This window comes from Cupressus sempervirens, chromosome 1 (genome assembly GCF_028749045.1).
Source record: "Cupressus sempervirens isolate cs-2001-9-10 chromosome 1, ASM2874904v1, whole genome shotgun sequence".
Classification (NCBI taxonomy): domain Eukaryota; kingdom Viridiplantae; phylum Streptophyta; class Pinopsida; order Cupressales; family Cupressaceae; genus Cupressus; species Cupressus sempervirens.
The window spans coordinates 765710136-765722445 of NC_143118.1; the positions used below are offsets into that span (position 1 = coordinate 765710136).

Sequence of the window (12310 nt, forward strand, 5' to 3'; positions counted from 1 at the left end):
GGCGTAGACCTCCTTTATAGTTAGCCTCTACTATTTTATGTGGACTACCTCTACCTTTTCCTGCAAATTTCCTTTTTCATTGCTTGTGGGGAGTTGCCTTTGATTTGGCATGTTCTTATATGGTGTCCTCAACCCAACAAACTGCATGCTCTATTCTTTTATTGTGTGGGGTTTCTTTATTTCTATGTTGAATTTTCTACTCAGCGTGACTTTGATCTCCCCTACGCCTTGTGATCTATATTCGGGCGAGGGTTGCATTGGGAATCATTGCTTGAAGTGCCATCTCCAAAACTTTCCCAAGAGGTGCAACTCCTAAAATGAGCATTCTCATACTTGACACATCATAATTCTCCACTTCTCCACTCTTTGCCATGCCCAACACCAATGTTGGCACCAATGGCGCAATGCTCACTTTGTATCTCTCTATCAACTGTAACAACACACTCATGTTATTAAATTTCTCCACTATCAAAATGGCGGCACTGCTTTTGAGAGAGCAGAGCACCATATGAAGAGCATATATGTGGAAGAGAGGCAAAAAAAACAACATGACATCATTTGAATGGATATAGATATTGGGATTTTATCCATCTACCTGTTGAGTAACATTGGAAACAAGTGTCGAGTGTGTTAACATCACACTATTTGGAAGCCTAGTTGTACCTGATGAAAATGGCAGTGCAAATACCTCCTTAACCCCCACTTCATATCCCAATTATGAATCTTGTTCTTCAGCAACAACACTAAATGCTATGCATCCCTTTGGTGGTGGGTCCTCAAGCGTAACAATTACAATTTGTTGCTTCACATTTTCCAGCTTCTCCACGTATGCTGCTCTTGTAATGACGATCTTGGCTCCTGAAATATGGACTTGCTTTGCAATCTCCCCTACTGTATAGTGAGGATTTATAGGAGTGATGATAGCGCCAATGAAAGATCCTCCAAGAAATGTGAATACAAATTGAGGGTAATTGGGGAGCAATATCATTATAACATCACCATGCCCAACTTCTAGTTTGGTTAAACCAGCATCCACACATTTTCTTATTGACATGACTTGCTCATAATTATAAACTTTTCCTATGGATCCCTCTATAATGCATGATTTCTATTTGAACTCCACCAGTAGGCATGCAATGGCATGTGATTTGGTATTGAAATTCTAGGAAGCTTTGATCTATACACAAACCCTACTTCTCCTTTTGCAGCCATTCTTCTTCTTCTTCTTCCTCATAGACTCTTGAATTGGGTACTTACTAGGAAAGAGGAATTTGCACAAAGTTTGACAAATGAAGATGAAATTGAGAGCTATTTTCAAACAAGTATCAGGAAAGTCATATTTCATATGGATATATATATATATTTTTAACCCCATCCTTCCTAATCTTCACAAGCCCATCACATGCCCTAAGATGCCTTCGTACATGAGAGTTTTATTCCCTTCATTCCGGTAAATAGCTAAACTTTAAAATTCATATGCACTTCATGATTATAACCAATTATAATACTTTGCAAACCCTTTAAAACTTGCAATTCTAATCATTTTGGTGCGGATTAGTCGGGCCCCCAAAGTGGGTCTGGCTAAAAAAAAATTCGAACTCAAACACCTAAACTTCCAAACTGGCCCACAGCGTCCATTATCTTGATGAAAATCAAATTTGACCACTGAGCGATGATTTAAAACTTATTTTATCATTTATCTGCAAACTGCAACTTTTAGCTAACAAGGCCTGTCGGTTGGCTTTAAAAACTGATCCAAACACGTGATTGAGCTCAAAAAATCAGCACACTGATTCTTTGTTCCGCACACTTTCACCTTGTCAAATCTCATCTCATGACGAATTTGGGGTCAAAAAATATTCACTATCAAAGTTGACCTCTCAGAACTACCTGCAAGAAAACATGTAAGAAAACACTAAATTGCGTTCAGAATCTGCTTAAAAAATTGGGCAAATAGACACTTGAGGGCACAAAAATTGGGACGCTAGTTCACTGTCATGAGGAGAGTATGGATCTATGATTTGGACTCATGATGAATAAGAGGGTCCAAATGACGAGCGTTCAGAGTGGGCTACTCAGATTTTGTAGATTAAAACAATGGCAGGAAATCAATTTTTTGCAAATGGAATTGACCTGGAAAAGTGTGTATATAGATTTCTCAAGACTTTCAAACTGGCACATTTAAAGCATTTTAACGTGACAAAATAGTGGTATAATCCATTTGATCTAGGAAATGATGGATTTCAAGTTATGATGTCCCGAACAAGGGTTCCAACAACTCTACAAATGCTAACACCAGTGAAAAGATAAAAATTGCGTTTGGAATAGCATTTGAAAATTGATCAAATGAATTTTTAATAAGCTAAAACTTGCAACATAACAATTTTCTAACATCTAAAATGTAACACAAAAGGAAATTTAGCATTTTGTTCAACTGGTCAAAAGTTATTACAGGTCAAACAGGGCTTCCTAGAAATTTTCACAATTACACAAAAGCATGAAACAATAATTGACTAACTTTGAGGGATTCAAAACCTAGTCAAACAGATTTAAAATGACTCAAAATTTGAAACATAGGTTCTTGAGTATGGATATTAGACATTCTCAAAGTGGAAAATCACAAAATGTTTCTCGGTGTGAGATATTCACTTGCAAACATAGCCTCCTGTCGCTATTTGACAGTTGGGTGAAAATGCAGATTTAACACTAGCTCAAAACAAGACTTCATGAAATGGCTCAGAATGGAAATTGACCTTCATGGAACAAGTAGGCACACTAGATGAAAGGTGTTAGAAGAATTAAACACCTTTTAGGCCTCAAACTGATAGCCAGGTACACGTGCATTTATGGGGCTTGATTTGACTCAAAATTTCAAATAGACGCTAAAAAATGAGAATGCAATTTTGAGCACCAATAGTGGCTCTATCTAGGGATGCATGCCCCTTGGGGGCATGACAAGATTTTAGATCTCTAGGAGAAGCAAACCACATGCCTGACAGAAAAAACTTCTCTCAAACAACTTTATTGAAAACAGGGAAACTATCTAACTATGTACACATGATGGTCTCGGGCCACTGAAAAGTTTTTAAATTTTTTTACCTCTGTCATACACTTGATTTTCATTTACATTCTCCTGAGGTAAACTAAAATTATCATTTCCATTTGTTTCACCTAGCACATCAACATTTGCAATTAGTTCATTAGGGAAAACAAAACTATTATCATCTTCATAGTGCATATAAAAATCAGACATACTTTCTTCATCTTGCTCACTATGAAAATATGAATCAGCATGATCATAGCAATTGACAAGAAACTAAAACTGATCACTATTAACTAAATCATGGATTCCTTCAACCTAAAACACAAAATCTTGGTACTCTATTTCATTCAACGAGTTACATGAATCAATTTGTAACTCACCTTGTGCCTCTGGGTGTGAAGAGTACATAGAATCTGATTTCTCCTCATTTGCAATATCAATACTCCATAAATTAGATTGAACATATGATACATCTTCTTCACATTCCAACAAATGATTAAACCCCAAATCATAAGTACTATCATGAAATTGCATGTTCACCATATGCTGATCCATATCAGATTTTCCCTCAAATAACTCACTAGGATAAACCAATTCATTAGTATTACTTTCATCACATGAGCAATCTAAATGTATCTCAGCTTCATGAAAACAAGGAGAAAATGAATCAGCAACAGACCTTATCTCTATATCTCTCTTCTCAACATAGAAGTCATCATGTGCATTGATATACAGATTACCATCACATACACCTCCAAAATTTGACAAAGCATATTCTGAAACTACATCTTCTTTAGCATCAAATTTAGGATAACTGACTTCACTATATGAAATTGCAAAATGTGGATAAACACAAGAATCCTTGGATAAATTAGCATACCTTTCAAAATCATGAGCCAACAAGTTAGAAATCTCATCAACACTTAACAAGATTTCACTACTAGTTTCTTCCTCTTGGCTATGATTGTTATCTGGATAGCTTGACACATTTTTAATAGAAGACTTTTTAGTAATATATTATGAAAAATCATGAAATAAACTTGCAGATCCTCAAACACTTTGAAAAGAGAACAAGATAGTGATCAATCCTTTGAATCTGAAACTTTATAATAGCACTTGTAGAGATCGAACTAATTGAATACAAACTTATGGAATTCATAAAATACAATTTAAATCCAAGTCTCACAACATACTGCCATAGAGGATAAAAATTACTAGGGTGCATGAAACCTTTCATACAAAACTAAATATGCACAATGTATTAGAGATTTCCAGCTCCTTATCAATGAATTCTTTCATAGACTCTCCAACAGAGTCGCCATTTTGTTGGTGTTTGAAAATGCTAGAGGGTTTTCAATTATCCCAATGAGAATATGACATATCTAGGGGCAGCTAACTCTCATTTTCAACATTCCATTTTAGACATTGGGCCAACTATAAGGCTTGACCCTTCTTCTACTTCAAGCTTTGCAAAACCTAGGCAGTTGGACCTCAGATTCAAATGATATCATATTAGTGCAAAAACATATCCCTGAATCTATTAAGTAGATTTTAACCTTATTTCTCCTGATGAATCATGAAATGACATCAATCTATAGTAGCTAAATGCAAAGCTATGAATCTAATAAGCTAAGTGAGGGTTAAACATTTAGGTCCTTCAACATGAAAGGGAAAGAACATTTGATTAATAATGTTGAATTCAGCAAAACCCCTAATATGCAGGAACAAGAACTAAGTAACCCTGTAGCTGATCAGTGCCTTAACCATTGGGCAAATCCATGAATCAGATGTATACATATTGATATCTAATACTTATTTGTATCTTCAGATATCTTATCTATCCATTTAACTTGTAAATAGACATCCATGTTCAATCTGAATCTCATTCTTACATGATATCCTTCTCAATAAACTTGCAACCCTGTTGAATCCCTGAAGCATTTACATAACTCCTCGAGTCATAAGCAACAATGAAATGAAATATAGCCTTAAGGGACTACAACTATGACCTAAGATCTTTGTTCAAAGACCATAAAACATTGAAAATTCACTGAGACTGGAGATGAGAATCAGAATGAAACTAATGAAATTCTTCTACTCTTTGTATTATTTCCTTGAAATTATACAATCATATGCATGAAATGAAAAACATGAAACAACCTAATAGATATGAACTATCTACATTAACCTTCCTATTGCTGTTCATACAAGAGAAATTGCTGAAAAATATATGGTATCACGGTATGGGAAGTAACCAAAACTAGATCCAAAACTTGGTATCTTAGTAGTGACTATTTTTCTCCAAAGACTAGAACCCTCACAATGGATGAAAGAAGGCAAGATATAGACAAAGGTGAATTCCTGGATCTGATTTCAGAATGACATGTGTCCACTTGAAATTCAATCTCCTGCAACTGAAAACCTCTTTCATCTTTTTACCATCCACTACTAATCATATTCTTTATGTCTTTGCTTTTCCACATGCAAAAAATCTAAGCAAAAGACAAATATCTGCTAACTGAACCCAGATATGTGCCAATTGATAAAATTTTAGCCAAAACACCACAAATATTAAAAATAATCAGATGGAAAGGTCATTGAATGTGTTTTAGGTATTTTTCCATTGAATTTTACAACTGGCGACTTGAAACACCCGATAAAACATGCAAATCACTCTTAGAGACAAAACCTCCTGTAGCATGTACTAGTGACATCCTGTGCAAACAAGCTCCAAAAATATATTGGAGTCTATGTTTTGAGTACCTAAAACCCCCAGAATCACAATTTGAAAATCACTCCTCTACTATAAAAACTCAAGTCTGCACATCTAATTTTTTTCAAAAATTCTAAACTTTACACTTTAGAAAAACACCCCTTTAAATTTAAAAGAAGTGTCTACATGTGACCTTCAAATTTTGAAAAAATGATTAAAAATTTGATATTTTAAAAAATTCCATTCTTCCTTCACCCTTGTATTTTGGGTCAACTTAGGTTTTACCGAGTTGCCACATGGCAACACCTGATTGGCTAACCTCTATCTAGTCACCTGCCATGAACACAATGCCATGTCATCAGGCCCAACCCAGGTGCCACATGTTGCCTTTTTGGATTCCTACACTATTTAACTGATGTACAACTTTGAAATGTGGAAATGTGTCATTCGTTGGATCTACCATGTGGTAGCATCCTATGCCTCCATTTGCAACTGGTCTTGGTCACCACGTCACCATGCCTGGGTCTCACCCTACCACATGTCAGATTTTCACATGCCTGCAATACTTAACTAGCAAGCACTTCATTTTTGCGGGCATGCGCCCACCGTTTGATCATGACATGTGTTATGATCTGGTCAATTCCTACTTGAACTTGCTTTGCAATGACACCTCACCACACATAGGACCCATTGCCACATGGTGGCATCCTACATTCCTACATTTTCTAAACCTCATGCAACTCTATTTAGTGGGCATGCGGTAGCCACATGATCTGGCCACGTGGCAAAATATTGGTGCATCTTGCCACATCAGAATCTTTGAACTTTCATTTAAAATTTCTCCATGGTTGGATCCAGCTATCAACTATGTTTGATGCACGAGTGGGGCCCCTACGTGAGCATGGCTTCCACAAAAGTCCATGTATTTAAGATATTGAGCTTATTGTGTTGAATTGTACTTAAACCATGAAAATCCCATCACGTCCCCAATGTGGGACTAAAACCTTTACTATTTTTCTTATCCACTACTCTGTGTAACTCATTTAAACTCCTTGGAGGATGGCGCTTTGGACTTTCCTTCATTGGCACTCCTTTTGGCTTCTCTATTTGCAAAGTGTGTGGTTTTGTTGTTAAATGCATGGGTCTTTCATATGCATGAGCTCCTTTTAATTTAATTTTTCTCACACATGGCAATTTTTTTATTTTTATGACATAGCACGGGGACTGGTATCCACCTCCTTGACTACATGGACATCCTGTAACAAGGCATGGTGTCTTCCTCTTACTTGGCATAGACCTCCTTTATAGTCAACCTCTACTATTTTACATGGACTACCTCTGCCTTTTCTTGAAAATTTCCTTTTTCATTGCTTGTGGAGAGCTGCCTTTGATTTGGCATGTTCTTATATGGTTTCCTCAGCCCAAAAAATTGCATGCTCTATTCTTTTATTACATGGGGCTTCTTTGTTTCTATATTGAATTTGCTACTTAGCATGACTTTGATCTCCCCTACGCCTTGTGATCTATATCTGGGCAAGGGTTGAATTGGGAATCCTTGCTTGAAGTTCCATCTCCAAATCTTTCCCAAGAGGTGCAACTCCTAAAATGAGCATTCTCATACTTGACACATCATAATTCTCCACTTCTCCTCTCTTCACCATGCCCAATACTAGTGGTGGCACCAATGGTGCAATGCTCACTTTCTATCTCTCTATCAACACTAACAACACACCCATCTCATTAAATTTCTCCACTATCAAAATGGCAATGCTACTTTTGAGAGAGCAGAGCACCATATGAAGAGAATATATGTGGAAGAGAGGCAATAAACACAACATGACATCATTTGAATGGATATAGATATTGGGATTTTTTCCATCCACCTACTAAGAAATGTTGGAAACAAGTGCCGAGTGTGTTAACATAACACCCTTTGGAAGCCCAATTGTACCTGATGAAAATGGTAGTGCCACTACCTCCTCAACTCACACTTCATATCTCACTCCTGAATCTTGTTCTTGAGAAACAACATTGAATGCTATGCATCCCTCTGGTGGTGGGTCCTCAAGCATAACAATTGCAATTTGTTGCTTCACATTTTCCAGCTTCTCCACATATGCTGCTCTTGTAATGACTATCTTGGCTCCCAAAATATGGACTTGCTTTGCAATGTCCCCTACTATATAGTGAGGATTTGCAGGAGTGATGATAATGTGAATGAAAGATCCTCCAAGAAATGTGAATACAAATTGAGGGAAGTTGGGGAGTAATATCATTATAACATCACCATGCCCAACTCCTAGTTTGGTTAAACCAACATCCACACATTTTCTTATTGACATGACTTGCTCATAATTGTAAAATTTCCCTGTGGATCCCTCTATAATGCATGCTTTCTCTTTGAACTCCACCATTCTTTGGAAATAGTAGGCATGCAATGGCATGTGATTTGGTATTGAAATGTCAGGAAGCTTTGATCTGTACACAAACTCTACTTCTCCTTTTGCATCCATTCTTCTTCTTCTTCTTCCTCATAGACTCTTGAATTGGGTACTTACTAGGAAAAAGTAAGTTGCACAAAGTTTGACAAATGAAGATGAAATTGAGCGCTATTTTCAAAAAAGTATCAAGAAAGTCATATTTCCTGTGGATATATATATATATTTTTACCCCCATCCTTCCCAATCTTCACAAGCCTATTGTAATACCCCAAAATTGGCTCATTGCCATGATACCAATTCTAGTCTATTTTTGACCAATCCTAAAGTCCTATTCCATTAGGCAAATTCTTATTCGACTACTCGCTACTTGACTTAATTGTTAGATGCAAAAAACCCTAATCTACATTCATCATGCTTATTATTTAATTCTTATAGTATTTACTCATATTAGTCACATTAAACCTATTGATTAATATTTAATTTAATTACTAAATATTTATACTTTAATTAAATTAAATTATATCCTAAGGCTAATGTACTATGGAATTAAATTTATTTAACTTAATAAATGTGCCTATTTTAATTAATTAAACAAAATTATTTAGTTAAATGGAGAACTTACTTCTAATTAATTACACAAAGTGATTTAATTAAATGGGAAGCCATTCCTAATTAATTAAATGAAGTTATTTAATTAAATAAGAAAAGTGTCTCTAATTAATTAAATAGAATTATTTAATTAAATAGAAAAGGTAATTATGAGAGCATATCTCATTTTATTAAATTAAATATCTCACCAAAATCTCTCTTCAGTTCAAAAAATGAAATTCCTGGTTCACTGCTCATCAAATTAGAAGTGACCCAGATCACTTACTTTTACACTAAAGTCTATCTAAGTTGACTGACTCTTACACTCAAATCTAAGCTAGTTAACTCCCTTTAATTTGGAAATCTTCCTTTATGACTGAATTTCATCTTCAATTCTGACCGTTGATTGAAATCAATCTCAACCTTTGATGGATTCCAGAAAAATCTATTTAAGAGACCTTCATCTCTTCATTTTGAGAGGTTGAATGAGAATTTGCATCGAATTGCTACTGGATTGTGCATTCATTTGAGCTCATTACTTTCATAAGATATTGATTTTCTAGTTTAATCTCATTTAGCATAATATGCATACATTTTAGCATAATCTTCTTTTACATGTTCTTAGATTAAACGTGCATAGTCCATCCTAGATTAATCTGCATTCTCATATAGATTAGTCACATTTTCATTTAAATCCTTCTTTCATAGAGGATCTGGTTGCTTAACACATCAAATCTGACGATACCTAACAAGAAATTCCCTTTAGATAGAAGGTAATAGGTCACCTTGCCAACTGATTTTCAGATGAACAATCCAATGTTCATTCTGGGATGAATCCACAAATAAGGACCATGTTGAAGTGTGTGCATTAGCATAGGCCGCATTTTCACATATACATTTCTGGTGCCCATCGTGGGGCTAGGAAAATCAAATTTTCTAGCCTCTTTTTGCATTTTTTAATCATTTTTTTGTTCTTTGTCTGTACTGTTCCATATAGATTTGGGAATCTTCATGCGAGACTGTTCATTTTTGCGTGAGGATCCAGAATCTTCATGCGAAGATTCTTTCCATATCACGTGAGAAAGTGATTGGCATGGGTTGATTGGTTATAGGTTCTTATGATTGGTTAGATACTTCATGATATTTCTATGTTTCATTTGGAGTTGGCATGGGTTGATTGGTTATAGGTTCTTATGGATACTTAGAGATGATCGTGATGCTAATTTCTCTTTGATTAGAGATGTATTTGTTGGGACAATTGATAGTTTCAATAGGAAGTTTGAGGGGCATTCACCTAATATGATTTGAGAGGAGATTTTTCTCAAAAAAGTCTTGGTTGGACTCTTGGATATCTTGATGAGCATTATTATTCCCCACTCTTGGTCTACTTAGCAATTTTCTACTTGAAAGGTATAGTCCATTATTTCTCTTAGGTGCATTATATTTATACTCATCTTTCATGGATATGGATCTTTAGCTATGGTACTTTATTAGCCATATGGTATGGTTTGGGTGTTTTTGTGTCTTCTTGGTTGGGGTTTTATGGAGGAGATCACACTTTCATAGTTTACATCTAAAGATGTGTGTAGAAGGACATGATGTAGTTTATTATTTGCTTGGTTTCTCTTTGGTCTTGGTTATCTTCTTGGATGTTTTTTTCACTTATATTGGATTTGAGATTGGTTAGAGATTATGATCACTAGTTTGTGTCCATATATGTCATGTGAGAGATGACATGGTTATTTCTTTATCTCTTTCCTTTGCTAGTTGTGGAGAACTTGAGAGAGTGTTGGAGACTTGTTATGGGAGTTATTCTTGTAGGTCATCATTTTATGTGTTGTGGATGTCCTTGAGACTACATGGATTCACTTCTATGATATGCTATGAGTGGATTTGTTACAAATTTGACATTATCTTTTGCATTGGGAGCTTCTTGGTATATATGTGGCAAGTATTTCTCTTGAGGCTTATGATTGTAGATTAGAGATTAGATATGTTGATGATGTGAGATTCACTTTGTATACCTTTTGAGGTATAAACAGTTGGATGGGTTGGAACTTGACTTGTTTTTATTTCAACTCTTAAGTTTTGACAACTATAGATTCATGTGATTACCTTTGGATTAATTTTTTGTGCTTTGCATTTTAATTGGTATAGGATTATATTCTAATGTAATAGGTTAGGTTGCTTTCTCTTTGGATGGCTTCTATGTATGTTTGGTGGTAGTACTATAAGAGGAGGTGAGATCATTCATGTTGAAGATGCTAGATACTTTTATTTTTTTTGTAGGTACCATGATGGATCACATGGTGTATTTTGATATATGAAGGTGGATGTGTTAGGGGGATTGTTCCCTTGTTCATTTATGTGGCTACTGATTGACCATTTGCAATGTATACAAAAAGTGGGAGATTTTTGAGATAATGAGATTTTCACACATTGAATAATATTATTATATTATTTTAATTTATTTTATTATGTAATATTGCACCTAGGATCACCTAGATGGGCATGCAACATGTAAAGATTCCCATGGGATATACTTGATGAATTGTATTGTAACATTGTGATAATATTTGATGTAATTATTTAATATTGGGGAAAATAATTAAATGACATATATTTAATGTACAGTCAATGGTTTAGGTAGTACATGATTTTAGCACATGGTTTACATAATACCACTTGGTGGTTTTGTGGGACTTGCTACTATATAAGCTACCAGAAGGGTAGTTGTTGGTGTGAAAAGACAAAAGGGAAAAATGCAAGAGTTAAGTGGGATAAGGGTTGACAAGTTAGCCAAGGGAGCATTTATGAAGGTTGGAAGCATGGCATGGGATGTGTGGATTCATTTGTATTCACATGGATTCCTTGGTTGTGGCTATGTCTTTGAAGGCTTCCTATGTTGTATTGTAATGGTATTTTCTTTAATAATACATGGTGATGGATTAATTTGGAGGCTGGGTTTTTTTTTCCATCAATGAGGTATTCCAAGGGTATATCTTGTGTCATATTTTTGTGGGTAATTTTTCTATTTTTTACATTTTGATTTTATTACACATTTATTTTAGATCTATTATGGGTTATGTGGGAACGTATATATATTTTGTTGCAAGTTTCCTTACACATACACATTACTCGATTCAAACTTCAAATCTGTCCTTATGTATCTAGTCATATGTTAATTTGGACTCTTATGCATTCAATCTTTGTATGATTCATCAATTTAAATACAATTCTATACATACCTCTTTATTTAATTTGTGATGGGGGAATTGCCTAATCTATTGGATTGAGGGATCTTAACTTCATCATTTGCATTGTTTCCTCCGTCATGTTTCTTCTTCTAAGTCTGATTCATTTGGTTTCTCACTTCTTCAAAATTAACCTTTTCTTTTCCATTGTTCTCTTCATTATATGATGTTGGTGCTTGATTCATACAATCTATGTTTAGCTAACCAACCTTTTGATAGTGGAAGCATAGTGGACCAAAGTTTCCCCACTTTCTGGTCCTTTCTTTAAGAT

At 35.1% G+C, this 12310-nt stretch overlaps 2 pseudogenes; both read right to left on the reverse strand.

Moving 5' to 3' along the window:
- Positions 1 to 235: 235 nt before the first annotated feature.
- On the reverse strand, positions 236 to 1212 carry LOC149580143 (4-coumarate--CoA ligase pseudogene; annotated as a pseudogene).
- Positions 1213 to 7279: 6067 nt separating this feature from the next.
- On the reverse strand, positions 7280 to 8269 carry LOC149580144 (4-coumarate--CoA ligase pseudogene; annotated as a pseudogene).
- Between the last annotated feature and the right edge of the window lie 4041 nt (positions 8270 to 12310).